Source organism: Hyla sarda, unplaced genomic scaffold (genome assembly GCF_029499605.1).
Source record: "Hyla sarda isolate aHylSar1 unplaced genomic scaffold, aHylSar1.hap1 scaffold_58, whole genome shotgun sequence".
In the NCBI taxonomy this organism is placed as follows: Eukaryota; Metazoa; Chordata; class Amphibia; order Anura; family Hylidae; genus Hyla; species Hyla sarda.
The window spans coordinates 512,424-518,697 of record NW_026610592.1 but is presented as its reverse complement, the minus strand read 5'-3'; the positions used below and the strand labels follow the sequence as shown (position 1 = coordinate 518,697).

General features: G+C 48.8%; 1 protein-coding gene across 19 annotated transcripts in view; it reads right to left on the bottom strand.

The window, feature by feature from the left end:
* LOC130340261 (golgin subfamily A member 6-like protein 22) overlaps positions 1-6,274 on the bottom strand; it is a 548,567-nt gene that overhangs the window by 200,636 nt on the left and 341,657 nt on the right. The gene's annotated exons all lie outside the window — the stretch shown is intronic.

Below are 6,274 nucleotides of genomic sequence, written 5' to 3'. Positions count from 1 at the left end.
CTAAAAATTTTAGCCTAAAGTCTATCTGCGTGTTATACGCCGATATACTGTTTGTGATCCCGCAAAAGCTGCTGCAGTTCAATGATTTAAAGCGGGCACTTTAAATCATTGAACTGCAGCAGCTTCTGCCTGGCCAGAGTCCCATTGCCACCGCCAGATTCCCTCCCCGTCCCCGGTTTTATAGTTACATGTGCCCTGGGGACTGCGGTCCTTCATGCTCCGGTGGCCTCCTGATCTGTCACTGTGCGCTGCGTAATGACGAGTGACGTCCTCAACACGACGTCACTCGTCAGTCAGTGCACGGCGCAGTGACAGATCAGGAGGCCGCCGGAGCATGAAGGACCGCAGTCCCCAGGGCACATGTAACTATAAAACCAGGGACTGGGAGGGAATCAGGGAGCGGGGGGATATTTAACTATAAAACCGGGGACTAGAGCAGCGGCACTCTGGCCCCACAGAAGCCACTGCACGTAAAAGATTTAAGCGCTTGCTTTAAATCATTGAACTGCAGAAGCCACCAGAAACAGTTTATCGTGGTACACCTGAAAAACACACACACCCTCATTTTTCCAAGGATATTTTGGTAAAAAAACTTTTTTACCAAAACCTCCTTGGAAAAAAGGGGGTGCGTGTAATAGGCCGATGAGTGGTATACCCCGATAAATACGATATATAACAGTGTGTGATTAAAAATCACACACAGTTATATGGGGGGGGGGGGGGGGGAGCTGCGGACGTCACACGCCGCTGGCCCTGCGGTCGACCGTAATCAAACCCGTAGCGAATACGGGGGGCTGATTACAAACGGGGTGCCGCGTGCATGCTCACGGGCGTCCCCAGCTGTGGGACTCCCGCGATCAGGCATCTTATCCCCTATCCTTTGGATAGGGGATAGGGGATAAGATCTGCTCTTAGGGGGATAGGGTATAAGATCTGCTCTAAGGGGGATCTTCAGTCCTGAGGGGGTTCCGATCATGCAGAGGAGAGGTCCCTAGCTTTCTCCAGCAGCTCTGACCGCTGACTGAACTAAGCCAGCCATGGGAGCTGCAAGAGGATGCCGTTAACCCCTCCCCTGCCGGCTGCTATTGGCAATAGCAGCGTTCCTGGGGGTGAAGAAATCGCCACCTTCCCATAGATACAGTGGCTGATAGGGGGTGTATCCAACACCCCCGATCGCCATGTATTTCCGGGTCAGCGGGTCACCTGTGACCCACATCACCGGAATAGACGCAAATCGCAAGTGTGAATTCACTTGCGATTTGCGCCGATCGCCAACATTGGGGGGGTCTGATGACCCCCCTGGGCATTTGCGCTGGGTGCCGCTGCGCGGCAGGGACCTAAATTCGCACGGATGTACATGTACCCAGGGTGTCGGAATGTACCAGTACGCCCGGGGTACTGAACAGGTTAAAGGGGGTCTCCTCCTACCCCTTATGAGGCAAATGAATCCTCCTGATGTAAAAGGCGCCTCATTTGCCTCTATATTTTAAAGGGGTTATCAGAGGAGCTGAAATGGCATTAACTTTCCCCTCCCTCCAGTGGCTCTTTTCCAGTTAGCTCTCATCTCAACCCGATACCTTCTCACCTGGAATAAAGGGGGTAGCTGAAATAAGGGGACAGGTAATGTGTTGTGGTAACCACATGTGGGTGAAACCAGGCCTCCATGTGGTAGACAATGTACATACGATGTTTCATACATTTGCTGCCACTGATTTCGCCTGCATGTGACGACTGCAACATGCTACCTGCTCCCCCATCTCGGCCCTCCATTTTCATACCAAAAGGTATCAGGAAAAGTCGAGACCAATCCAGAAGTGAGCTGCTGGGAAAGCAAGGTAAGGTCATACCCTTTCAGCTGTCTTGATAACCTCTTTAACAGCGCCTCTTCCAGGCTCCAGTGGTCTTAAGGAAGTCTTGTCCTCCAGTTTTTGATCTTAAAGGGGGTCTCCTCCTACCCCTTATGAGGCAAATGAATCCTCCTGATGTAAAAGGCGCCTCATTTGCCTCTATATGTTAAGGGGGTTATCAGAGGAGCTAAAAAGGCATAAACTTTTTCCTCTCTCCAGTGGCTAGGAAGCAAAGGAAGGTCATACCTTTTCAGCTGTCTTGATAACCTCCTTAACAGCGCCTCCTCCAGACTCCAGTGGTCTTAAGGGAGTCTTGTCCTCCAGTATTTGATCTTAAAGGGGGTCTCCTCCTACCCCTTATGAGGCAAATTAATCCTCCTGATGTTAAAGGCGCCTCATTTGCCTCTGTAAAATGGGTTATCAGAGGAGCTAAAATGGCATAAACTTTTCCCTCTCTCCAGTGGCTGGGAAGCGAAGGAAGGTCATACCTTTTCAGCTGTCTTGATAACCCCTTTAACAGCGCCTCCTCCAGACTCCACTGGTCTTAAGGGAGTCTTGACCTCCAGTATTTGATCTTAAAGGGGGTGTCCTCCTACCCCTTATGAGGCAAATGAATCCTCCTGATGTAAAAGGCGCCTCATGTGCCTCTATATGTTAAAGGGGATATCAGAGGAGGTAAAATGGCATAAACTTTCCCCTCCCTCCAGTGGCTCTTTTCCAGTTAGCTCTCATCTCATCCCGATACCTTCTCACCTGGAATAAAGGAGGTGGCTGAAATAAGGGGTCAGGTAATGTGTTGTGGTCACCAAATGTGGGTGAAACCAGGCCTCCATGTGGTAGACAATGTACATACAATGTTGCGTACATTTGCTGCCACTGATTTCGCCTGCATGTGACGACTGCAACATGCTACCTGCTCCCCCATCTCGGCCCTCCATTTTCATACCAAAAGGTATCAGGATGAGTCAAGACCAAACCAGAAGTGAGCTGCTGGGAAGCGAGGTAAGGTCATACTTTTTCAGCTGTCTTGATAACCTCTTTAACAGCGCCTCCTCCAGACTCCAGTGGTCTTAAGGGAGTCTTGTCCTCCAGTCTTTGATCTTAAAGGGGGTCTCCTCCTACCCCTTATGAGGCAAATGAATCCTCCTGATATTATAGGCGCATCATTTGCCTCTATATGTTAAAGGGGTTATCAGAGGAGCTAAAATGGCATAAACTTTTCCCTCTCTTCAGTGGCTGGGAAGTGAAGGAAGGTCATACCTTTTCAGCTGTCTTGATAACCGCTTTAACAGCGCCTCCTCCAGACTCCACTGGTCTTAAGGGAGTCTTGTCCTCCAGTATTTGATCTTAAAGGGGGTCTCCTCCTACCCCTTATGAGGCAAATGAATCCTCCTGTTGTAAAAGGCGCCTCATTTGCCTCCATATGTTAAAGGGGTTATCAGAGGAGCTAAAATGGCATAAACTTTCCCCTACCTCCAGTGGCTCTTTTCCACATAGCTCTCATCTCCTCCCTATACCTTCTCACCTGGAATAAAGGGGGTGGCTTAAATAAGGGGTCAGGTAATGTGTTGTGGTCACCACATGTGGGTGAAACCAGGCCTCCATGTGGTAGACAATGTACATACGATGTTGCGTACATTTGCTGCCACTGATTCCGCCTGCATGTGACGACTGCAACATGCTACCTGCTCCCTCATCTCGGCCCTCCATTTTCATACCAGAAGGTATCAGGATGAGTCAAGACCAAAGCAGAAGTGAGCTGCTGGAAAGCGAGGTAAGGTCATACTTTTTCAGCTGTCTTGATAACCTCTTTAACAGCGCCTCCTCCAGACTCCACTGGTCTTAAGGGAGTCTTGTCCTCCAGTATTTGATCTTAAAGGGGGTCTCCTCCTACCCCTTATTAGGCAAATGAATCCTCCTGATGTAAAAGGCGCCTCATTTGCCTCTGTAAAGGGGGTTATCAAAGGAGCTAAAATGGCATAAACTTTACCCTCCCTCAAGTGGCTCTTTTCCGGTTAGCTCTCATCTCATCCCGATACCTTCTCAAATGGAATAAAGGGGGTGGCTGACATAAGGGGTTAAGTAATGTGTTGTGGTCACCACATGTGGGTGAAACCAGGCCTCCATGTGGTAGACAATGTACATACGATGTTGCATACATTTGCTGCCACTGATTTCGCCTGCATGTGACGACTGCAACATGCTACCTGCTCCCCCATCTCGGCCCTCCATTTTCATACCAAAAGGTATCAGGACGGGTCGAGACCAATCCAGAAGTGAGCTGCTGGGAAAGCAAGGTAAGGTCATACCCTTTCAGCTGTCTTGATAACCTCTTTAGCAGCGCCTCTTCCAGACTCCAGTGGTCTTAAGGGAGTCTTGTCCTCCAGTTTTTGATCTTAAAGGGGGTCTCCTCCTACCCCTTATGAGGCAAATGAATCCTCCTGATGTAAAAGGCGCCTCATTTGCCTCTATATGTTAAGGGGGTTATCAGAGGAGCTAAAAAGGCATAAACTTTTCCCTCTCTCCAGTGGCTAGGAAGCAAAGGAAGGTCATACCTATTCAGCTGTCTTGATAACCGCTTTAACAGCGCCTCCTCCAGACTCCACTGGTCTTAAGGGAGTCTTGTTCTCCAGTATTTGATCTTAAAGGGGGTCTCCTCCTACCCCTTATGAGGCAAATGAATCCTCCTGATGTTAAAGGCGCTTCATTTGCCTCTGTAAATGGGGTTATCAGAGGAGCTAAAATGGCATAAACTTTTCCCTCTCTCCAGTGGCTGGAAAGCGAAGGAAGGTCATACCTTTTCAGCTGTCTTGATAACCGCTTTAACAGCGCCTCCTCCAGACTCCACTGGTCTTAAGGGAGTCTTGTCCTCCAGTATTTGATCTTAATGGGGGTCTCCTCCTACCCCTTATGAGGCAAATTAATCCTCCTGATGTAAAAGGCGCCTCATTTGCCTCTATATGTTAAAGGGGTTATCAGAGGAGCTAAAATGGCATAAACTTTCCCCTACCTCCAGTGGCTCTTTTCCACATAGCTCTCATCTCCTCCCTATACCTTCTCACCTGGAATAAAGGGGGTGGCTGAAATAAGGGGTCAGGTAATGTGTTGTGGTCACCACATGTGGGTGAAACCAGGCCTCCATGTGGTAGACAATGTACATACGATGTTGCGTACATTTGCTGCCACTGATTCCGCCTGCATGTGACGACTGCAACATGCTACCTGCTCCCACATCTCGGCCCTCCATTTTCATACCAGAAGGTATCAGGATGAGTCAAGACCAAAGCAGAAGTGAGCTGCTGGAAAGCGAGGTAAGGTCATACTTTTTCAGCTGTCTTGATAACCTCTTTAACAGCGCCTCCTCCAGACTCCAGTGGTCTTATGGGAGTCTTGTCCTCCAGTTTTTGATCTTAAAGGGGGTCTCCTCCTACCCCTTATGAGGAAAATGAATCCTCCTGATGTTAAAGGCGCCTCATTTGCCTCTGTAAAAGGGGTTATCAAAGGAGCTAAAATGGCATAAACTTTTCCCTCTCTCCAGTGGCTGGGAAGCGAAGGAAGGTCATACCTTTTCAGCTGTCTTGATAACCTCTTTAATAGCGCCCCCTCCAGACTCCGAAGGTCTTAAGGGAGTCTTGTCCTCCAGTCTTTGATCTTAAAGGGGGTCTCCTCCTACCCCTTATGAGGCAAATGAATCCTCCTGATGTAAAAGGCGCCTCATGTGCCTCTATATGTTAAAGGGGATATCAGAGGAGGTAAAATGGCATAAAATTTCCCCTCCCTCCAGTGGCTCTTTTCCAGTTAGCTCTCATCTCATCCCGATACCTTCTCACCTGGAATAAAGGAGGTGGCTGAAATAAGGGGTCAGGTAATGTGTTGTGGTCACCAAATGTGGGTGAAACCAGGCCTCCATGTGGTAGACAATGTACATACAATGTTGCGTACATTTGCTGCCACTGATTTCGCCTGCATGTGACGACTGCAACATGCTACCTGCTCCCCCATCTCGGCCCTCCATTTTCATACCAAAAGGTATCAGGATGAGTCAAGACCAAACCAGAAGTGAGCTGCTGGGAAGCGAGGTAAGGTCATACTTTTTCAGCTGTCTTGATAACCTCTTTAACAGCGCCTCCTCCAGACTCCAGTGGTCTTAAGGGAGTCTTGTCCTCCAGTCTTTGATCTTAAAGGGGGTCTCCTCCTACCCCTTATGAGGCAAATGAATCCTCCTGATATTATAGGCGCATCATTTGCCTCTATATGTTAAAGGGGTTATCAGAGGAGCTAAAATGGCATAAACTTTTCCCTCTCTTCAGTGGCTGGGAAGTGAAGGAAGGTCATACCTTTTCAGCTGTCTTGATAACCGCTTTAACAGCGCCTCCTCCAGACTCCACTGGTCTTAAGGGAGTCTTGTCCTCCAGTATTTGATCTTA